The 25,321-nt window shown below is 33.0% G+C and overlaps 1 long non-coding RNA gene across 1 annotated transcript in view; it reads left to right on the top strand.

Annotated features, from left to right (window-relative positions):
• LOC116526836 overlaps positions 1 to 25,321 on the top strand; it is a 502,163-nt gene that overhangs the window by 395,046 nt on the left and 81,796 nt on the right. The window contains exon 2 of the long non-coding RNA XR_004258294.1: positions 3,919 to 4,001. This is a non-coding gene — a long non-coding RNA (uncharacterized LOC116526836). The remainder of the gene's footprint in view (positions 1 to 3,918; positions 4,002 to 25,321) is intronic.

Genomic DNA, 25,321 nt, shown 5'->3' with positions numbered 1-25,321 from the left:
GACCCCTTCCTGACACCCTACACTAAAATTAACTCCAGATGGATTAAAGACTTAAACATAAGACCTAACACCATAAAAACCCTAGAAGAAAATCTAGGTAAAACCATTCAGGACATAGGTGTAGGCAAGGACTTCATGACCAAAACACCAAAAGCATTGACAACAAAAGCCAAAATAGACAAATGGGACCTAATCAAACTCCACAGCTTCTGCACAGCAAAAGAAACAATCATTAGAGTGAATCGGCAACCAACAGATTGGGAAAAAAATTTTGCAGTTTACCCATCTGACAAAGGGCTGATATCCAAAATTTACTAAGAACTAAAACAGATTTACAAGAAAAAAACTAACAAGCCCATTCAAAAGTGGGCAAAGGATATTTTGTGTTTTTAATTTATTTTCTCTATGCGTTATTCTTTTGTGTCTCATTTATTACCTTTAATACAAAGTATTAACTCTTTGTCTTAATTTGTTTTTTGTTGCTGTAATGGAAAATCAGAGAGTGGGTAATTTATAAACAATAGAAGCTTACTTGGTTTGTGGTTCAAGAGGCTAGGAAGCCCAAGAACGTAACACTGGTGTTTGGTGAGGGCTTTCATGCTGCATCACCCCATGGTGACGATGGCAGACCAAGAGAGTATGAGAGTGAGAGAGGAAGAGGGTCAAACTTATTTTTTTCTTCAGAAATTCATATCTGTGATAACGAAATCACTTCTATGATAACAGCATTAGTCCATTAATCAGGGCAGAGCTCTCATAATCTAATCACCTGATAAAGTCTCACCTTTAAATACTGTTACACTGAGGATTAAGTATGAACATATGAACTTAAGGGAGCACATTCAAACCATAGCATTCTTTAATATTGTTTTAGTTATTAATCATTTGCTTACTCTGTTTTCAGTCTCATTTCTCAATTTTATTACATATATTCTGCTAATAATATGAAATTGCCTTAAGTGTCTTTATGTCCCTTACCCTTATCTGATTTAGCAGACCTTGTTGTCCTTGCTAAAATACCCTTCTCCAAATTTTCATCTTGGCCACATTGTATTTATTCTTCAGCATTTAGCATTGTACTTTCTATTATAGAAAATATGTTCCGTCCAATTCTCCCCAACCTTGAATCTTTGCCCCAAAACTTGCATTTCCTTTACCAAGACTCACTTACATAAATATTTATTTATCTAATATATCTCTCAATTATGAAACCCATTGTTGTATTTTATAATTGTTACTTATTTGTCCCCCATACCAGATTCTGAATCTTTTAAAATGTACTCCTCTCTATATTCCTGTTTCTTAGCCCTATATCTAACATATAGAATTCACTTGTTAAATAATGGTGATATAAAAACAATAAAATATTTCACATATAATTTATTTTAGTGAAAATACATCAATGTTATTAATTTTGAACTGCTCTATTTAGAAAATAGTGTTAATTAACAAACACTAAAGAACGTCTAACTGTATGTTCAGTACTGAATTGGATAGAGTTGAAAATACATAAGAACAGCAATCTACTCTCAGGTTACAGTAATCTATTTTATCAGGCATGCTTCCACCATAAAAAAGTGCAAACTATCCAAAAACTAATTGGGATTCAATGGAATGATGGGTCAATGAGCTTTTGTACTAATCAAGAAGGATAGATAGGAAAATGTGTGAGTCTAAAAGCAATACTTTCCAAGTTCCAATTTTCAATTTGCTGCTGGGTATTCAAATCTTTTCTTATTGCCAAACCAGCTTATTTGTAGTTAAGATCAACAATAAATTAGAGGAGGGTAGCAAAAGAGTAAAAGAAGCTTTACTATGTAAACTTAGAAAAGTTAAACTTTCATTCATTGCTTTTCTCTTTTCTTACACAAATTAGGTATTGAAAAAAATTGTGTCTATTTGTGAAGGTTATTAATAACATAAGAAACAAAAATCTAGGTCTTATAAAAATGAGGCATCTTTGATAAACAAGCAGAAACATTAGCAATCTGCTTATAACACAGAAAGAAATATTTTCTCATGATGGAAAACACTATACTCTTAACATTTTTAATACAAATTACTTTTTATGGACAAACTTGTCTGAACAGTACTGTCCTGAAAGCCCATAAACTCCTCTGAGATACTCCCATATTAACGAGTTTTAATGGTGCCTTTGAATAATACCTAGATGACTATAGCACTACTTGAAACAGAAACACACCTCTCACACTAATTAGAGTTCTTGAAAGACATTGAAAGAGGGAACTGGTTAAATCATTTTCTGCAGCACCAGATTTAATTGACATAGATATAATGCCAGTGATAATTTTATGCAATTGCAAGATCAGGAGTTTAATATATCTGGCAGTAAGGCAGGGATTTTCTTTCTCTGACAGTGCTGAATAAACCTCTCTAATCCTTTTCCTTTAGCTTTCCCTTATTTCTAGGCTTAAGTTTAATAAAAGGCAAAAAAAAAAAAAAAAAAAAAGTCAGCGTTCCTCTAGGCTTCTGAAAGCTCAAGCATAGAGAGAAAAAGATGTTAACTCAGGGAGGCTGTGGCTCAGAATCATTAAAAAGACTAAATGGCAGGATCACAGGGCTAAGTTTACAATTCCCTTTGTATATAGCAGAGGCACCCTTTCTTGCAGTAAACACTTTATCTAGTTTCATCTTGCTTCCAAATTGCCAAAACAGAGTCAGGAGTCCAAGAGGGATTGGATGATTATAGTTTACAAGGTGCTCAAAATGTTTCCTTGAATCTTCAGTTTGGCTTACCTATGATACTTGTTTATTCATTTACAAGTTATTGCACAGCCTTGCTATATAGAACTAGGATATTTTGACCAAGTGGACTCCTACAGCATGTTTTCTGTAACATTTAATGTTTTGCAGTTTAAAATTGTGGTGTTATATAGAAGGCAGCATCTTATGGGCCATTTGGCAGAAGTGATAAAAAGCATAGTATTTACGAAAGACTCTGAAATAGGCCACATGATTTTCAGTGTAATAATCCAGTTTTTTTTTTACTTTGTTTTAATTATAAATTATGAAATGCAGGATTCAGGCAAATCTCAAGCCTGACTCTTTCTGCCCCTGGGACATTCCTGCTTTCTGTATTTGTTTTACGCTTTCTTTTTAACTTTTTGACCAGAATGCTTCATTTGTAATGTTCTTTCTTACTTGACTTTTGATCAATGATATAGGTGTTTATATACAATGTTCTCATTTTCATTGTTTTCTAAAGCTTAGGTAATTGTGGTTTTTATTAACATTTAGACTCAAAATTTATTTAATGGAATATATTTTTCATGTGGCTATTTTTCTCCTTTATACTTTTATAAACTATCTTTTAGATTGGATGCATGGTGATCATAAAATGTAGCCTTTGAAATGTCTTCTTTTAAAAATTCATTGAGATTTTCTTTGTAATCTAAAAGTGTAATATTAATTTTATTTTTTTCAGAAATAGGCTGTGGAAATTAAAAGGTCAAGTTGTAGAAAGGAATTTAATAAGTATTTATCAAGTCTATTGAGATAAAAATATTGTTTGTAACATGTTTAACTTTAAGAAAGTAAAGCATTATTTAACCAGTAAAGATGAAATTGAAATTACCTGGAAATTGTTAAATAAATCAATGTAATTCCATATAGTAGTATAATATGCAAATATTAGAATTTATGGCATTCGAGAACATTACCAAGCTATATAAATTAGTGAGAAAGGCAAGTTAACAGCATATACAAATAATGTTTACAGACAATATATCTTGATTTTTAATAGTTCCTTAAAGGCTAAAAAACAGATGCAATCACATTAACTCAAATTTTAATTTAAACTTTAACTACAAAGCATCAAAATAATATAGTGTGATGTAATCATGAAATTACATATAATTCTGATTCTTATTCTCTTTCTCTCTTTTTTTTTTAATGTAGAAAGGGAGAATGGTTTGAAAATGGTTATGAGGAGAAAGAACGATGCTGACACCACCTCCAGGACCCATGGAACAAGATCTGTGGTAAGTTGTGTTAACTAGGGTCCTTAGAAGAGGTTCAGATTTACATTCAAACATAAAGATGAAAGAAATATCTTGAACACATGATAAAATTATGAGATACTTAACTGTTAATGGAGCATAAATTTCAAATGTCATACAGAAATAATTTTAGAATTTGAGGAAGCATTGTAAAGGAGACAGAATAGTAGATAAAGATATATGATAATTCATGTAAAGAATACAAGATGTTACTAGGACTATGAGAGTTTTCTTGGGATGACATTGATGAGATAAATATATGTTCATATGTACTAAAATTAATCCTGGTGAGTTTAAGGCAGTGTTTGGGTCAGGGTGAAAGCGAGGAATGGATCTCTTTACTGTAACACTTGAGTAGATAGTAAGCAAGGAATGATCTTACACCTAGGGTGCCAGTTCACTCTGACTTCCTGTTTAGGGAGAAGAGATCTTATTCCAGGTACCTGTACACTATCTTGATAGCTTGCATAATTCTGTAGAAGGTATGCATGACACCAATCATAAGAATCCTTTTATTAAAAGAAAGTTATGCTTGTGGGTATATGTACTTTTGTGCATATGTGAAAATGTCTACAGGCATGTACTTTCTCTTTTTATCTGGCTTTGATAAAATCTGGAAGTGTTGAATTAAGAGTTTTTTTTTTTTTTTTTTTTTTTTTTTGCCTCAGAAATCTCTGAAATATTTTCTGTCTTTTCTTCCAGATTCCCTTTAAAAAAAAATAGCCTATTCCTATAAGGAATTTGATTGCAATTACTAAAGCTGTAGAGTCTGGAGGACATGTACCTCATGAATAACTGGAATTAAAATCTCAAAAGAATCATTAACTTTTTTACAGTCACTTGAAATCCTGACTTTATGAGATTTTTTTTCTATTGAAATACTTTTGTGTATTTAGTCCTTAAGAAGAAGAATTTGCCATCTTAAGTTTTTGTCCTCAGTTGATGAAACTGAATCTAATGCTTGCATGTCTTCGTGAATTTTTTATGTGTATGAAGTTTAAATTTTGGCTTGGGCATCACTGGGATATTTTTTAGTGTGTGATTTTATGCAATAATATTTGGATATGATCACAAATCCTTCACTGGTAAAGTTTCTTTTCTTTTCTTTTAATATCAGAAAGTTTTCTTCTTTTTGGAGGTAGGATTTTTTTTACAGACTTCATTCTTGCTTGTGGAATATGAAATTGAGAATCATCCAGTTGGCAACCACTTTTCGTTACTTGAACAAAGATAGAAAAATTTTGCTTTGCTTTATGCCAGACATTATATTTTTTGTTACATGGAATGGCTTATTCATTGATTCACAAATTACATATTGAGTTTCTACTATGTGCCAGGCAGAGATTACAGTATCTGGAAAGTGATGGTAAATAAAATAAACCGCTATGTTTCCTGATGCCTAATTATATTAAAATGACTGAGATGAGGGAATAACATGAATTAAACAATATAAATGTAAAACAACAAAATATAATGGTTAGAATGTGGTACGTGTTATGGAAAAAATAGAGTTGGTTGAAGGGAACCAAGAGTATGAGAGTGATAATTGGGTTACAATTTTACTTAAGGCTGTTAGGGCAGGTCTTACTGATCAGGAGATATACATGCAAATATTGGGAAAGCAATACAGAGAGAGGGAATATCCCAGTCAAAATGCTTGAAATGGGATGGGACTTGTGTGTTTGAGGAAAAACAGAGAGGTCATTAAGACAATATCTATATAAGCAAGATAGAAGAAAATGAGGTCACAGAGCTAATAGGGGTCAAATAATTTTGACAATTATAGGCTATTTGAAGTACTTTCCATTTAATTCTGAATAATAAAAAGTGAGAGCATTGAATGACTTAAATAAGAAAGTACTGTGGTCTGACCTCTATGTCTCTGACTTCTGTTTTGATAATAGACTGGTAGGGGCAAGGAGATGAACTTAGAGGCTACTGGATCAATCAATAGCAAAAGCAAAGATGGCTTGGATCAGAGTTGTAGTGGTGTAGATAATGGTTGAATTATAATGTATTTTTTAATAAATCGAAGAGGAATTCTTGACAAATTAGATGTAACATGATAGAAAAAGAGTCAAAAATAAGTGAAAGCTTTAGTCTGAGCCATTAAATGAAAGAAGTTGTCATCTGCTGAAGCAGAGAAGATTATGCTCTGTGTGTGGAGTGTGTGTGGGGTGTATCTGTTCAAGTAGCGTGTTGAATATATACATCTGGACTAAAAGACAGTAACCAGCCTGAAGATAAAGCTTTGAAATTCTAGGTACATATTTCACTATTAGGCCATCTAACTGAATAAAATGAGGATACAATGATGTGGGTAGAAAAGAGAAGGCCAAAAACTGATCTCGAGTATATACCACGCTAAAATGTTGGAAACAGGAAAAGAATTCAGCAAATATCCCTATAAAGGAGAGACTAGTAAAGTAGGAGGAGAAGAGAATTATGTGATACCTTGGAAGCTGACTGGAAATGAATAATAAAGGAGGGGATTGTAATAACTTAAATGCTCAGAATGGTACGTTACGTAAAATGTGAGGCTGGTTGTAATAGTAAGTAAAATAAATTAGGATGAGGCACAGGCAACTTAGAGTTAGGAGGTCCAGAGTGGAAGAGAATAAAAAGGAAAACATGAATAATATCTGTAATCAAGAAAGCCCAGCATGCAGTTTCTTTGGGACGCCTACTGTTGCCTAACTTCTCAAACCAAAATCATCCTACTTGAAGTAAGTAAGAATTTTGGTTGCCTACTGCCACAATACCTAGTGATTCTGATGTGTTTGTTTGATCTATTTAAGCTGTATATGACCCCTCTCACTTCAGGTGATGGATCTTTCATTCTGTAATACTTTGGAAGAAGAAACATGCTAAGCAAAATATTTCTTTGCAGCAAGTTTTAAAATTTGGTTTTCCTGTGGTGAACATCCAATTTTTCCATACTTATATTTCTGAGGACAGAACACAACACATAATGTGACATAGAAGAAATCTTAACATTCCATCTCTGACATTAGTAAAATTTTTAAAATTCCTGCCATTTCACTTCAACAAATGGAAATGAGCCTCTGTGTGGATCAACGTATCTTGAATCTCTTTATAAAGTAATATAACTGAGTTGTGTGAGGTAAAAGCTAGGGATAGCATCTTTCAGCAACTTTTGTAGCCTAAGACATAGCAAATCAATCAATGAAAACCATCATTACATCAACAGTCTAAGGAAAAAACATTATATAATCATATCACTTGATGCAGAAACAGCATTGACAAATAAACTAATGCTCATTTATGATTAAAAATTAAAAATACTCAAAAACTAAAAATAGAGGTGATATCAATATTTAACTTTTAAAATTAAAACAAACAAACAAAAAACACCTAATCTCATACTTAACAGTGAGAACTTGAATCCTTTCTCTCTAACGTTTGGAACAAGGCAAAGATATGCTCTCCACCATTCTTATTCAGCATTGTACTGGAAGGTCTAACCAGTGCATTATGACAAAAAGATAAAAAATATAAAAATTGGAGGGGAAGAAATAAAACTGCATATATTCACAGATAACTGATTGTTTCTGTAGAAAATCCCAAAATTCCAACAGCAACAATGGCAGTGACAACTCTTTGAACAATAAGATATTATTCCAAGGTTTCAGGATACAAGATTAATATACAAAATTCTATTGCTTCCTCATATATTAGCAATGAACAACTGGAATTTAAAATTAAAAGCACAACATCATTCACATTAGATAAGAAAAAAAGAGAAATACTTAGATGCAAATTCTAACCAAATACATATATGATCTAGATCCAAAAAATTATAAACACTGATTTTAAAAATCAAATATTTAAAAAAATGGATGTTCTGTGTTCATGAATTGAAAGAGCCAACATTAAAGTGCCAGTTCTTCCAAAATTAATCTATAGGTTTAACTCAAACTCAATTAAAACTGCAGTAAGCTCTTTTGTCAATATCAACATTGATTCTAAAGTTTACAAAAAATGCAAAAGACAAGAATGGCTAACATGATACTGAGCAAGAAGAACAACAATGTTAGATGACTGACATGACTCTATTTCAAGACTTATAATAAGGCTACCATAATCATGATTGTATGGTATTGGTGAAGTATTAGACACATAGATTACAGAACAGAATAGAGAGCCCAAAGAAAACCCACTCAAATATAGTCAAAATGTAATAAACTGATCCAGAGGAAAGGCATGTGAATGAAGAAAGAATAGTCTTTTTAAAAAATCATGGTGAAACATGTGGATGTCCTGTAAGTAAAACAATGAATCTTGACACAAATATTAATCTTACAAAAAAATCAATGCCAATTAGATTTTACATCTGAATACAAAATACAAAGCTTCTCAAAGGTCACTTGGGATACAATCAGTAGGACCTTTGTGTTTGATCAGCTGTTTAAATACTAAAATAAAAAGATGATAAGCCAATTATTGGTTATTTGTTGTGTTTGATAAGGGAGGGTTAAATAGGTAAAGCACAGGGACATTTTAGGGTGGTGATTTTATTTTGAATGATACTATAATTAAGTGTTTGCCAAAACCCACAGAAATTTACTATGCAAAGAACAAATCTAACGTATTCAAAATTTTTTAAAATAGCATTGAAATTGGAGGACAAAAAGCAGAATGTGACCAAAGAATTTAAATATATTAAAAATGCATTAAATAACATCAGTTAAAAAGCTGGTAGAATAATGAAATATGATGAAATACATAACTTTGAAAATGTAAAGTCTTTGACACTAAAGCAAAAAGAGCTATACATAAGCATTATAACTGGTTGGAAAGTTGTATCCTGTGGGGTTACGTGTTAAAAATTCTGAAACCACACTGCATGTATACAGGAATTGAATTAAGTGCATAAATGTCAGATGGGGGAGGCGATTTGATGTTACAAGGACAGGTTACAGAAAAATGGGTAGAAGCCAGAATGACCCATGAAGTATGGATTTGATTTGGAGACATTAGTTTGAACTTATGTTCAGCTTCATATAGATACAGATGGTTTCATATAGAATCATCTATACATGTTTATATACATAAATTAGTGTATACACATGTTTTCTTCTTTTGTCAGCTGTAAGAACCTAGAAACAGTGACATTTTAGTACTATTGAGAACACTTTACATCTAGATCTTGGTTTCCAATACCATTCTTCAATAAAAGGAACCAGGCCGCTTGGATGAGTGTCTCACTCTAGGACTGGGGTAGAAAATACACAAAATGCATCTGGAGCCTCTTGTGTATTGTAGTGTCAAAAAGTAAGAAAGTGCTCAATAAAAGCAAAACAACACACACACACACATACACACACATGCATGCACGCACACACCCTGATGGAGATTATGCAAGGGACATAGGAGCAAAGGAAAGAGTTCCAAATGGCAAAATTGGAACAATTTCAGCAATAAAATAAGTAAACTGTGTATGATTATAACCTAAAATATAAAATAAATATTCATGATATAAATGATCAAACTCTTAAGCAAATGGATAATAGATAAATCTCTCTTGCAGAAGAATTTCAAATAATTTATGTTGTAATGGTACCCTAAAGGATATGAAGCATTGCTCCCTGCTCCTTAAAGATTGACTTCACATAGTTTCTTCTAAAGAGTACTGTGTGTAAATTGAATTAAAAAGAGCAAATTTACTCTTAAGGAAAAGTAAATTTGGAATGATGAAAAGTGACAATGATTCAAGCCAGGCAATCAAGGTGAACAATTACAATGACAAGTTATATATTGACAGTATATACCCTTGATAAGATGTGATAGCAACTTTACCATTGTGGTCTTCCTCCCAAAAAATCCATAACTCCTGTATAATCATGAGGAAAATATAAGACAGTTCTCATTTTAAAAATATTCTGTAAAATACCTGAACAATTAATTCCCCAGGTAGTTAAGCTTATCAAAAAACAACCAAAGTCTGAGAAATATCACAACCATTAAGAAATAAAGGAAACATGACTACTGAAAGTAGTGAGGTATGATGGATGAGCTCCTGAAACAAAACCAATATTAGGGAAAGACTAAATATCTGGATACAATAGACTTTAAAACATAATAGAATATCAATATATTAGTTTACTAATTGTGAAAAATATACCTTTTCAGTGTAAGATATAATGTCTCCCTTTCTCCAAAAATTGTACCTCCTAATCCCCTAAATATGTGAAACTGTTACCCTACATGAAAACAGAGAACCTACAAATATAAATTAAGGGTCTTGAAATGGAGAGATTATTCTAGGTTATTCAGATGTGCCTTATATAATCACAAGAGTCATTATAAGAGGGAGGCAGGATGGTCAAAGTTTCCGATGTGATGACGAAATTGAGATGTGTGTGTGTGAGAGAGAGATAGGAAAGTGCTATTCTGTTGGCCTTGGAGGTAGAAGAAGGGAGCTATAAGCCAAGGAATAGAGATAGCCTCTAGAAACTAAAAAAAGGCAAGGAAATGGATTATGTCCTACAGCAAGGGTCCCCACTGCCCTGGGGGCCGACTGGTACCATTCTGTGGCCTGTTAGGAACCTGGCCACACAGCAGGAGGTGAGGCAGCAACCCAGCATTACTGCCTGAGCTCTGGCTCCTGGGCTCCTGTCAGATCAGTGATGACATTAGATTCTCATAGGAGCCCGAATCCTACCGTGAACTGAACATGCGAGAGATCTAGGTTACGTGCTCCTTATGACAATCTCACTAATGCGTGTTGGTCTGTTGTGGAAAAAGTTTCATCCCCAAACCATCCCTGCCACACACTCCACTCTCCATCCATCTGTGGAAAAATTGTCTTCCACAGAATCCATCCCTGGTGCTGAAAAGGTTGGGGGCTGCTGCCCCAGAGTCTCCAGAAGAAACACAACTCAGCTGACAAATCGCTTTTATGGCTTCTAGCCTGCTTTACGACAAGAAATTTGTGTTGTTCTAAGCCCCGTGTATATTGACATCTGTCCCAGTAGGAATAGGAAATCGATATCATTTTAATCATGAATAAAACTGATTGTGGATTATATAGGAATTTCTGAGTTATCTTTGCAATAATTCTGTTAATCTAAAACTGTTCCAAAAATAGATTGTTGAAAAACAATTTCAATAATTGAGCTGTATGACATAAAACCCATCACCTGGGGTAACAGCTCATAGATCTCTGACAAACTGTAGCCCTTAGAGCATATACTCAGCTTTGCGTTGTCTTCCTGTCTTTGTCTTTGCTTATTTCATTCATGATGGTTACTCACCTCTCTGCTAAAGTGTCTCTTCCTTAAAATTTTCTTATTGTATCAACTTTAAAATCAGAATGCATTTCTTCTTCAGATTTTTCTAAATTTATTTTTTTCTCTAAAAATAATGTTAAGGAATATAAATAATTGTTGAAAATTGGAAGAAGATAATATTTTGCCAGTTGAAATTGTTCTAAATGATTTACAGAGAAACCACTTAATAGAGTATCATGCAGCCTTTGAAAACAATTCGAAAAACTAGAGGAGGCTTTAGGGAGAAAAAAATTAAAACAATAATGCAGTTGTGTTCAGATATATCCACTAAAATTTTAAGCCTAGAAAATACATGCTAAAGGCATATTAACTTGCAATTTGGAACTTACTTGACTGACTACCTTTTGTCTACATAGGGGAAATCAGAAAAAAGAAATGGAGAGTTAAATATGTATGTTCTATCATACATAATACATAATGTTATAATCAAAACATTCACATTTTCAAAGGGTGGGATTTTAAAACTAATTTTAAATTCAATTCTAATATTTTTTTTCTGACACATTGATGCATTCTCTTACATACCATTTGATTGACTCATGTGGACCATGACCCTAAATCAACAATCTGTAGAGGGCTGTTTTCAATCTAGATGCTGTCTGTGACAGAATTCATAATTATAAATACTGAAATTTGATAAATAAGAACAATATAATCACCTGTTTATAAAGTTAGACTGATTAAATATGGAGAACAGTCCTTTATTCTGATGTCATTTAATTTCTTGTGTCTAGCAAATTAAATAACATTGTTTTATTTTCTGAATGTCATTGACAATATGTAATATGTGTATATTGTTCTAATTTATATAGTTATTAAAATCTGCTAGTTTGCAATGTCTAGGAATTGTAGTTTGGCAGAAAATTGTTATGTGTGTAAGAAATAAATAGAATGAAGAAGTCATCAAAGAGAAGCTGATGATATTTGCATTCAAATGATGATATATTGGCATTCTCAATAGATCTCCACACAACAGTGTCACAGCTTACTGATGACATTTCCTGAGTCCTGTTCCATCTAAGTGGGGAAAACTTCTGTCCATTAGAAATTAGAGAAAAACACTTTTCAGGGGCAAAGATATATCTTTATTGAGTACTTTTGCAAAGTGCAAATGCAACTATAGTAAATACCACCAGAGATGAGAATAGTCAGTTGACTTATCTCAAGTCAATTATGGGAGTAAAACTAAAATTTTAAGCCTAGAAAATACATGCTAAAGGCATATTAACTTGCAATTTGGACCTTACTCAATTGACTAACTTTTGTCTACATTGGAAAAATCAGAAAAAAGAAATGGAAAATTAAATATTATAGAAAAAAACTGAACAAGAGCAAAGTATAACATGCTTTAATAGAAATTTTAAAAATATCGCATTTATCAAATCTGTTTTATCATGCCCCTGAATTTATTTTGTTTGTTTAAATTAACTAATTAAAGAATGTGAAAGATCAATGGTATTTAAGTCTGATCAGTGGAATAGTATTAAAAATATTTTTTCACAAAGGTAAAGACTTATCTTTAACATATATAAAAAGCTTTTTTTAAAAAAAAATAAATAGCACATCTTTCCTTATTAACCAAAAATCTATCTTCTTAGTTTCATGAAACACATATGCAAAATTATTTTATAACTGCCTGATTGATGGAAGACCAGTGCTCCAGCCTACCTGCTATACAATATTCCAATGTGGAGAAAAAGAAAAAAAAAAATAGATTGCCCAGAACTCTCTTCACAAGTGGTATCATGAAAACTTGAAGGCAAGTTCTCTGATCCTCAGTGCCTCATTCCAAATCACTCATCTAAGTACTGTAAGGAGAAATATGTTTTCCCTTGAAATATAAAATGACTAAAAACTAATTTCAATATAAAACTGTTGTTTTCCAACAGTAAGAGATAATCTTACTTTATATTTGACATATTTAGAATAAATTTTAAACACATATCCAAGAATAAAATAAATAATAAAAAAGTTTTTAGGACCAAATGTATTTCCTGTTGTGGAATCTAATTGTTCTGGCAAAGGATGGCCAAGGAGAAGTACAAAATGAATAAGTGAATTGCTAGCTGCTAAATGATATGTAGTAAAGACAATCCAAGGAAATCCCCATGAAGTTCCACACTGCCAAACTTTTAGAGAAACATCTTTGGGCTTTTAGCTTAATGAAATGTCCTCAGATACACAAAGATATGTAACTTCTTGAGATTCTTCTAAATGCTAACATTTTATACAAAATATGGCTGTTAAATGTTCAATAAAACATCATAGCATTGAACATCTGGGACACAGGAAAAATACTGTCATGTCAAAACATGTTTGTAGAGTTTCCATGTAAAAACCATCAATTTAGTAAGTATTTCAGATGTTCTCAACTTGTAGATATATGTGGACAGATATATAGAATAATTAGAAATTAGCTCTTTAAGAATGTAAGACATTATTTTCTATGTGTTATTAAATTTTGTCCCCACTAACAGACAAAATGGACTCTCCTTGGCTAATTGAGCCTCTCAAAGTTAAAACAGAAACAGGCCTACATAGTTAAGAGAGGGAACAATCACATACTCTGCATTCTTAGAAAGAACTAAGTGTCACAGGACCTCTCTTTTTACAACCAAGCCAAAGAGGTTCCCCTTGTCAGTGTCAAGATAAACTGTGAAGGGAAACTCCCTGCCACTCACTGGCTGTTTGAAAGAAACATCTGACAGAGACTTCTGGTTTGGGGTCTAAAAACCACCTAACCAGGGCTCAACTATTTTGACCAATCAGAATTGAACAGGAGTAAAACTTTCATTTGCATAAATGGGCCTGGTTGAGAACCTAGGTGAGAACTTTCCTTATTTAAGCTAGTCCCTCCCTTTGTTCTGTGGAGACCACCCCTTGTATTGAAAATTATACCTTCCCAATCTACAGATTATTTTTTAATAGAAAATAAGCTTTCCATTTTAAACCTTCCGAACACACATGCAATTAACCATCTCTGAAAATAATTTTTGAAAGTGGCTGCATAATAAATGTTATATTATGTTGTCTGGGTATGGTAGCTAATACTCAGCACTCTGGGGGACCGACATAGGAGAATCACTTGAGTCCAGGAGTTCAAGACCAACCTGGCCATCATAGGGAGACCCTATCTCTATGAAAAATTAATTTAGATACATTTAAAATTATAAATAAAAATAAAAGTTATACTGTTCAGAAAAGAGATCAGAACTTAGGAAAGATGCAGTAGAGAAGGCAGGAGGGAAGTTTTCCTAAAGGAGTACAATTTAAGAGATTGTAATCAGATTAGATGCCACCAGATATTCTGGAACTCAGATTCTTGGCCTCTCCAACGCTGACGAATGGGAAAGGGGGCCTTGGTGTCGCAGTCAGTGTTACAGCTCAAATATAACTCATGGACCAAAGAGTGTGTGGTAGTGTGGTGTATTAGGCAGAGTGAAAGGACAGCTTCCACGCCATGGAAGGCGACCTGGAGGGGGTGCTGCTGCAGGTTTGGGTGGCTGGAGTTTATACCCGGGAGTTATTCCTTTCCCCTTCTTGTTCTAATCCAATGAGGAGGTTTTTCAAACTTTCTCTGGCCAGAGGTGGGAAAAGTCATTTCCCTTGAACAAATCCCCTGCGAGTCATTTCCCTTGAACAAATCCCCCTGGGGGTGGGGGGCGGGCAACTGTAAACAAAGCCCCTAGCCGACCAGGGAAGTTCCTCTAACACAGTCCCTCAAGATCATGTACAAAATGTGTCAGCTTTCAAATGATGCCCCACCTTGAACCCTGGTCTAACCAGATTTGTGATTACTTTGGCTTCACAGTATTAGAAGATATGGCCAAAAACCTAATAGTGATGTGAATAGAGATTTTTGTTTCTTTTGGGGTATTGTGTGGTTATTATTTTAAATAACTCTTTTCCTTTTAAATTCCTCACAAATGCTTTGCCTGTCTTTTTTAGAAAAAACACTAACGCTGTCAAGAACTTGAAAAGAAAAATATCAAATTCATGAGTCTTTACCTAAAGAAACCATTTATCTCCTAAATAGCTGCCCAACATCAGTAATGTTCAGAGAATGGGAAGTAACATAGTCTCCTCTTTTTTGACCTGAACAATTTGTGGAGGGTTCCTCTGTGAAATTTTGTAGAAATTGTGTGTGTGTGTGAGTGTGTGCATGTGTATATGTATGTGAGACCATTTTTTAATATAAAGTTGTAAAATGATAATGTTGCCAAAATACACAAACCAACATATGTGTTTTCTTTCTCTGCATCTTTTTGAAAAACATTTTGGGTTGGGGAAGATTACCTTAAAATCATATGTCCCAATAATATTCAGAAAATAAGGAAATGCTAGAGAAACCCATTCCAATGAAATAATGGCAGTAAAGACCCAAAGTGATGAGAGTTTGACTTAGTTGAAAAATAATACAGGAAGTCAGTGAAGTTGACTTTTGTGAACTAGAAACAGAATGATAAAAGGTGAAGTTGGAGAGTTAAGAATATATATTTATCTATATTATATAGGATATGCTATAATAAGAGTTTATATTTTATTCTAATTGCAATGAATAGATGTTACAGTGATTTGCTTTGTAGTCATTTGCATTTGTAAATAATCCAATTTGCTACTATGTTGAGAATTTGTTTAAAGGTTAAGAATGGAAGAAGGGTGGCTGTTATTGTGGTATCCTTGGAAAGGTATAATAATGACTTTGTAGCAGTGAAGAAAACTTTCCTTCCACCCTCTGAAGTTTTCAGCTCTGTAATGATCTTGACAGTAGACTGATTAGTAAGAAAAATCTGGATGCTGTGGCTCATGCCTGTAGTCCAGCTATTCAGGAGGCTGAGGCAGAAAGATCACTTGAGCCCAGGAGTTTGTGGCTAAGCCCGGGAAGACTCTCTCTCTTAAAAAATAAAAAAAGAGCAAGATTCTATCTCTTAAAAAAATAAATAAATAAAGAGCGAGAGAGAGAGAGAGAGAGAGAGAGAGAGAGAAAAGGCATACAAATTTGTTATGTGCATATACACAGGAGTCCCACAAAATATAAAACTCAAAGTAGGGCAGATGGTTAAAGCTTAAATAGCATTTTGAGCTAGAGAAAGAAATAGGGGCTTGTTGTGGAGAGGTGGGAACACAAGACATAGGAGGGTGAGGGGAGGATATGCATGATGAACAAAGGTTGTTTTACTATACAGATAAAGTTACTCAGGCAGCCTTCAGAAGAATAGGTGATGGGCTATGCCAAATTCCTTCTGGGCTAAGCATTGATATGATCTCTTTTAGATCTGTTTTGGGCAGATAAGGAGGCTCAGAGAAGCCTGTTCTTGAATTTGCTGTTTACTAATATAGATAGATGTAAATTTCTTTTACAAAAGGACAGCTTTTCAGAGCTATTTCTGTGTCTGCAGCTTCTCTGAATAGTCATCTCAAAATATGCCAAGAAGTATATTTTGTGATAGCATATTTAGTCTCCCATAGTCCCATTTTGGGGTGCTGTGTCCTGAGCCCCCACAGCTTCAATATTAGGCAATGCAAATAATAAAAGGGGACATATATACTTTGTAATTAAATGAAGTATAAAGATCAATACCATATATGTAGATAGGGACAAAAAGTGTAACTAAAATAATCCTTATGATTTTTGACTGGAGCAACAAAATAGGTGTTAATATTCTTTACTGAAATGAATACAATTGAGAAGTAACAGATTTGGTTGAAATAGAAGACAAAATTCATTTCATCATTTGTTTTCACTCCTTTTGAATATAATACAATATGTCCATCTATTTTTTAAATCCTTGATTTTTCATTATGTTATGGCATTCTACCTTATGAATATATGCTAATTCAAATAAACATCTATTATTGAATATTTGTTTCTTTATTATAAATGGCATTTCAATTAGCACTCATATAATTACATATGTATATTCACTGAATGTGGATTCTTTTCTTTTTTTATTTTTATAGATTTAGTTGGTACAAGTATAGTTGTGTTATGTGGATATATTGTGTAGTAGTGAAGTCTGGGCTTTTAGTATACCCATCACTAAAAGAGTGCACTTTGTACCCAGTAGGTAATGTTTTATCTCGCAATTCCTTTCTACCTTTCCACCTTTTGGAGTATCTGCATGTCCATGTGTAAACTTGAGTTATTTTCTAAGAATAAATTTATGGAAATGGAATATTTAGTCCTGTGATATTGTGCTGTAGCTGGCCTAGAGCCAGAACCTGAGCAACGCCATTCTATAAGATAAAGCTGTGTTTGGCTTCTGTAAATAAAGCTGCTAGCTTGCTCTGAAAAATGCCCACTATGTAAAGCTGCTTACCTTTTCTTATCAGTACCAGAATAAGCAGTCCAAGCTAATGCCATCTTGGCCCTTGTGACTTGTAATAAGCAACTAAGGTCTGTAATTTTCACCCTACCCAGATAATGTGTAAGCTAACGTTTAACTTGACTTCTGTAAACCCCTTAAGTAACAATCAGAGTGACAAAAGTCCCCGGCCCTTGGAATGTCCGGAGCCCCCCTAACCCTCGTCTCCGCCCAGGAGGTGATTTACCGAATCCACTAGCCTTCAGAATGTCTGAAGCCCTTCATCCCCATCCCCGCTCCTCACCCTCTGGGTCCTAAAACCAGGATGTGGTTTTTCAGCTTAAAAACCCTGCTCTCCCTGAGTTCGACGCCACAAGTTGGAGAGACATGAGTCGTCTGTGGTCGCCGGCAATAAAAGACCCTGCAATTTGGCATACTTTTGTCCTGGTGTTAACTTTCTATGCTCGGTCCAGTATAACAGCCCTATGTGATGTTTCACTTGCTTTGAAACTATTGACTGCTGCCTTCCACAAAAACCACCAGAAAAAGCTGTTGATTAAGCAAATTTAAGTTGATTAGACTAACAGCAATAAGGAAGAAATATCAACTAGAAATAGTATTAGTGGTGTCTTAGTATGGAAAAATTAGGAGAGGATAGTTATAGAATTTGATGACCTGATTTTTGTAATATTAAGGTAGGACTTGTAATATGTGTAAATGCCTAAGATTAGGAACAATTTATGATAAAGTGGCTTTGAATTGACTGACAAAATGAATTAAGGGTATTGAAGTAAGTCCTGAGCAATCCATTAGTCTTGGTAAGAAAGCTATCTTAATTGGCTCACTGTCATATCTTCCAGAAGCAAATATTTGATTGTCCCTAGCATTTTACAATAAGGACACAGAAACTGTCCAATATTGTTCAATATAGAGACAGGGAATCACATTGATTTCAGCCCTCAATACATGTCAAATAGCTCTCAGTGAAATTTGCATTAATTTAGATTTTTATATATTTACTCCCATTAATTATACTTTTACTTGGATTTAGGGAATAATTACCTGAAAGACTGTTTATCATACTCAGATTTTGATGTGCTATATTGCTATATCTGATTTTTATTCAATGCCTTATTTTGAATAGCAGTTCATAACCTAATAAAATATAACTAATAGTTGGTCACTAATTATTTAATAAATATAATTTTTAAAAACATACACATGCAAATCAGGCATTAGTCATTTAAGAAGAAATGCTAATTGAGAGAAAGGTGCTAAAAACAACCTGCCCTAAACTTCAGGGAAAACATATGAATGTCTCTTATAAGAACCACTTTTGTAATATTTTCATTATAGCATTTCAACTGTCAGAGGGATTAGTGAGCAAAGATGGCTTTGGCATATTTTTAAAATGATCCCAGGTATTGAAACCTTCATTTAAGGAGCCATAGCAATGTTAGACAGATGATGATAGACTTTCTTCCCAGTGGGAACACTTGAGTTGCATCTCTCACTTATCATTCTCATGCATAGTGACTATCACAAATAGCTGTAGGAGATTAGACAGTTTGGCTGGTTTTATCCAGGTAGAGCTTTCATGGCAGGTATCAAAAGAAAGACAACTAATACTCATAATCCTTGTGAAATATAACCTAAGGGAGAGAAATTCCATTTTTTATAGAACTTTACAGGAAAATGTTTTACAAAGCAAAAAGCATTCCAGGCAATGCATTGCAATCTAATTATTTCTCTATTGGCAATGATGACTTCTCTTACTAAAAAAAAAAAAAAAAAGAAAAAAAAAAAACTTCCTTAGATCCAAAACGGTTACAAAAGAGTAAAAGCATCTAATCTATATCCTTTAATTGCAGATAAACATACATATATAATCCTTTTAATGCAAAAGAGTTAAATGTGAAAGATACTAACTTGTATTTTTTAACATGATGAGTGAATGCAGCATATAGTATGAATTTAATGTCTTGCTGATAAGATTTGTCTCTGTGTCTCCACCCAAATCTCATCATGAATTGTAATCCCCATGTGTGTTGAGGTAAGGACCTGGTGGGAGGTGATTGGATAAATGGAGGTAATTTTATTCATGCCATTCTCATGGAAGTGAGTGTGTTCTCATTAGATGTGTTGGTATGAAAGTGGCACTTCCCCCTTTGCTTGTTTTCTTCTGCTGTCATCTAAGACATACATTGTTTTTCCTTTGCCCTCTGCCATAATTGTAAGTTTCCTGAGGCCTCCTTAGCCATGTGAACTGTGAGTCAATTAAATGTCTCTCTTTATAAAGTACCCAGGCTCAGGTAGTTTTTCACAGCAGTATAAAAACAGTCTACTATAGTTCGTTTTCAAATTTTATTAACATTTTATTGTAAACTGACACTATCTATTTAACATTTTACTTATGTTTTCCATATGAGGTTTACCATGTAAATATGTATTTTATTATCAAGAAAGTACAAAATAATTTTAAATTCTTACAAAAACATTAATGAAGAAAAAATTTATTCATAATTATACCATCAGAAAGTCATTGCTAATAGTTTTATGTGTATGTGTGTATATATATATATATATATACATATATGTAAAATTTACTATTCAAAAATTTAGATCATTCATGCAGCACATTTTTTAGAAATTTCCAATAAGTTGAATTAACACATATATATGAAAAAAATAAACTGAGTAAACTGTTCATTTCATGGAACTAGAAGATATAATTAAATTATAGAAATATAAAAAATATTATATTTTTAAAAATTTAAAACAAGTAACTGACTCTAAGACAATAAACAAATAAGAATAAATTATGTGATTGCTAGGAGTTGTGTAGATAGCATGCAAGCTTATTATTAGAGCCTCTAAGTCAGTTCCAGGCATCATTTATTACTCAACTGTCCTGCACCAGGCCATTTTATACTTGACAAATTTTCATTCCTCTAGGAAAGCAAAATTCTATAAACTTTCTTAAACAAAAACACCCATTACCTCACTACTCTTCAATAATTCTACACACACACACACAAACAATAACATTTTATTCTTTGAAAAGCAATTGTAGCAATTAGGTTACCACGTAATATTATAGGATTAGTTGGTTTCTTTATCAAATACTTGGAATTTGTGTTTTCATAATTTTCAAACAACTGCCATAGTAAAAATTTTTTGGTCCCCTGGTACAAGTGTCATGCTAAGTATTTAGCACAACTGTTACTGGAAAGGGATCCCTATTCAGACCCCAAAAGATGATTCTTGGATCTTACACAAGAAAGAATTTGGGGCTAGTCTGGCAAGTTAAGTAAAAGCAGGGTTATTAGAGAAGTAAAGAAACAAAAACAATTGATACTCCATAGAGCAGGGCATTCCTGAAAGCAAAAGGAGGAGCATGCCCACCTTAGGCACAATGTGTGCTTTCATAGAAGTTTAAAAAGAAGAAAACAAATATATATATAAAGAAAAGAGATTCAATTGGCTCATGGTTCTGAAGGTTCTACAGAAAACATGACAGCATCTGGTTCTGGGGAGGCCTCAGAAAACTCACAATTATGGCAGAAGGTAGAGGGGAAGCAAGGAAGTCTGACATGGTCAGAACAGAAGAAAGAGAGAGAGGGGAAGTGCACACACTTTTAAACATCCAGCTATCTTGAGAACTCACTATCCTGAGGACAGCACAAGGAAGTGAGGTGTGGTGGTGTTAAACCATGAGAAACCATGCTTATGATCCAATCATCTCCCACCTTCCAGGCCCCACCTCAACTGTTGGGAATTACATTTCAACATGAGATTTGGGTGACGACATAGATCCAAACCATATCACCTGTGATGTGTAAAATATCTATTATTAACGTGCATTGCATTTTGATTAAAAAGTCTTAAGTCTAAAAGTTGTTTAAAAAAAAAAAAAGGACTGCAATCATATGCAAGACTGACACAATACTAAGTATATATTTTTCATTAATCATTTTAATTTCATTATTTATCTCTTTTAGGAGATACTAGAGTTTTTCCTTCTATTAATGTATCATGTTTTGTTTATCCAATTACATTTTATTGGATATTTAACCTTTTTTGCAATTTATTGATTTTTATATAAAATGCATAATGAATATATGAGGCATATAGATCTCTGAAAATATGTTGTTTGCTTTCATAGGATGTACTCTTTCAAAAGGTGAGCTGGAACAAGTATATGTACTTTTTCAAAGAATTTTATGATGTCTGCATTTTGGTCTATCTCTCTTGAGATTTATCTCTTCACATTTTCCCTCCCTTCAAGAGTTCTTGAGTTTAACAATTTTCCAAAGGTCTTAATAACACAGGGCATTGCCATCATTTCTACTTTTGCCAATTTATAATAAAAAGTTTCTGTTATTTTTTATTAGTAATGAAATTAAACATTGCATATGTTTATAGACTTTTTCTTTAAGAATAAATTTCTAAAGACATTTGTACACATAAAAACTGAGATTTGCATGATTTTATTAAGCTTAATTTTAAAGATTCATTTAAAATTAAGGTGCAGTGGCTTGTACCTGTAATCTCAGCACTTTGGGAGGCTGAGATGGGAGGCCATCTTGAGCCCAGGAATTCAAGGCTGCAGTGAGCTGTGATCATGCCTCTGTAATTCATTGAGAGATCATGTCTGGGCAACAAAGCAAGATCATGTCTCTAAAAACAAATTTTTAAAAAAAACTTTACTTTGAAACTAATGAAAGTACATCTATTAGCATACATGGTAAAACTTTTTACCTCATATCAACATTTTCCCATAATCTGTGGAAATATTTTTGTTTTGATGTAGTGATTAATTTTTTAGCATCAGTCTTTTTTTGATGTGTTGTGATTTTTTTATGTCTCACATTTAAATATTTAATTTGCCTATAATTATTTTTGTGTAAAATATGAGGCAGCTATCTAACTCATACAAAAACTACTCTAGATTTAATGTTTAAAAAATTATTACAGTCCATGTATTTTTCTGTCATATTAATCTTAATATTAATAATTGGAAAGCCTTTCTTAATATAACTCATTTGTTTTCAACATTTTTCAAATTATTTCTATTTATAGGTGCTATACTAATTTAATCAAGTTTAAAAATACATATTGGAGTAGCAATTTGGAAACAACTAATATTAATTGGAAACACATAGGAGTCATTTGACATCAATTGCTTAGTATTTCTACACCCATATTCATAAGTAATATCTGTCAATATGTTTATATTTTTTAATTGTCAGAATATTAACTGTATTTAAGGTGTACAATACAATACTTTGAAGTACAGAGTCCTATTTATGTTGTAATTGTTCAACATTTATATCTGTGCATTAATGTTTCTTATAAATACCGAATACATGTAAAAAATTAGATTATTTTTTCTTAGCTCAGTAATATGTAAGATAATATAGGATTTATAGGAATTATCTCTGAACCCTATCTGGTAAACTTTGGAGGCCTTTGGCTTCATTAGAGGATACTTAACTGACATCACAATATTGAAAAAGGCAGTTAAGTGTGATGGGAAAAAAAAGAAAAATAAGACTTCAGGCTTTAAAGCCAGAAATTCCAGAGTTTAATATGTTAGCCAAGTGAATCTTCTGATTCAGCAGGTTATATCTTTAATTGGACATAGCAGTGTTGTCTGACTTACATGAGTACCTCAAAGTTTTGAATATATCTGGCACATATCAAAGTTTTCTCATTATCATTTAAAAATCTGTTTCTATAGAGTACTTGAAAAATAGCAGAGCATTATTATAAATGAGCTACAATAAAAACATAAAATATATCTAATAGTAGTGAATAAATTTATATAATCGATGACATCAATAAGAAAATAAGAAATTACCATTACCTGGATAGAAGAAAAAGACTTCTGAAAAAATGCAACATTCATTTTGTGTATAAATTTAAACCTAATTAAGAATACAAACCTACTTTCTTTATCTGCTAAAGAATGACTGTTTTAAACAAAGACCCAAACTACTTAAGTCAACAATGAAAATGATATAAGACACTCAAGAGAAATTTTCATGTGATGGGCAATTCTAAAACAATAGATTTTTTCTTTTCTTTTCTTTTTTTTTTTTTTTTTTTTGGAGACAAGAGTCTTTCTCTGTCACCCAGGCTGTAATTCAATGGCATTATCTCTGCTCACTGCAATCTCTGCCACCCGGATTCAAGCAATTCTCCTGCTTCAGCATCCCAAATAATTGGGATTACAGGCGCATGCCGCCAAGCCCAACTAGTTTTTTTTTTTTGTATTTTAGAAGAGATGGGGTTTCACCATGTTGCCCAGGCTGGTCTCGAACTCCTGGTCTCAGGCAATCCACCTGCCTCAGGCTCCCAAAGTCCTAGGATTACAGGCGTCAGCCACCATGGCTGGCAAACAATAGTTTTTTTCTTACATCAGTAATAATTGGGTAGAAAATATAATTGAATATTGGTGAATATTTAAAATTGCAAAATGTTAAATATTTAGAAAAATAGCATAAACATGAATAAAAGTATAGAAAAATTATTAAATTTTACTAAGCAAGATAAATTTTTTGAGGAAATTAGAAGACCTTAGTGTTAAAAGCCTTATTTTATCCAAAGTGATTTTCAAACCAAAAGCAATGTTAATCAGGTTCTAGACAATGATGTCCTCTTCTATGGAATTTGCCACATTTGCAGCTCCTCTAATGAGTGAATTCATGGATGCAAAAGACCATTTGATAGAGTGAAGAAGAAGAAACTAGAGAAAGACACAGTGTGGAGGGTGAATAATCTCTTCAATAGTTGTTGAAAGAGCACAAAGGGAGCCAACACACACATACGCAAGGTGAAGGGTAAAGTTACACTGCATTAACGTATTTATATTATGCTGAAAATTACTACTCCTGAGCAATTCATGGTGCATCAAATCCAGCTATGAAGTTGTGACATAGTTCAATAAAATTACTGAGATTTTTGAGGATTCCTGTCTTTTTAAATGCTAGGAAAGTTATTGTAGAAAATCCTCCGTAGGCTGGGCATGGTGGCTTATGCCTATAATGCCAGTATTTTGGGTGGCTGAGGCAGGAGGATTGCTTAAAGCCAGGAGTTTGAGACCAGCCTGGGCAACAAAGTAAGACCCTGTCTATACAAAAGATTGAAATCAAAAATTAAATTAAAAAAAAAAGGGAATCACCTCTAATTCAGGAGTCATTCATTATTCCTTACTAGAATAGAGAGTTTTAGTTTAGAACTTCGGAAATCTCTGTTTATCTGTACACTTGCAGACACTAGAAATGATATATAAACAAAAGTTTATTTAATATTGCATCAATAATAGCTATTTGTGTATTTAAGACTGAGAGAGAAAGAGGCAGAGATGACAGAGACAGGTAAAACTATCTATATTTCTATCTGTATGCCTATTTATCAACAAGAAATGACCAGGTCTCTCAATAAACTACCCACCAACACCCCGAAACATATACACACATAAACATTACCAAGTATTATTGTTAAATAAAAGAGAAATGTAGGTACAAATTGAAAAAAAGACCATAATTCTGGAAGGCAAGTACTGAAATATTTTCACAATTAGTTTATAATTTTAAATCAAGTATAATAAAATTCTGTATAAGTTGTATGTATATTATTTAATAAATGAAACAAGATTCTTGTAGGAATTTTTCCTGTG

This window comes from Sapajus apella, unplaced genomic scaffold, assembly GCF_009761245.1.
Source record: "Sapajus apella isolate SASKATOON/1434 unplaced genomic scaffold, GSC_monkey_1.0 scaffold52, whole genome shotgun sequence".
Lineage (NCBI taxonomy): Eukaryota > Metazoa > Chordata > Mammalia > Primates > Cebidae > Sapajus > Sapajus apella.
This window is presented reverse-complemented; position numbering and strand designations above follow the sequence as displayed.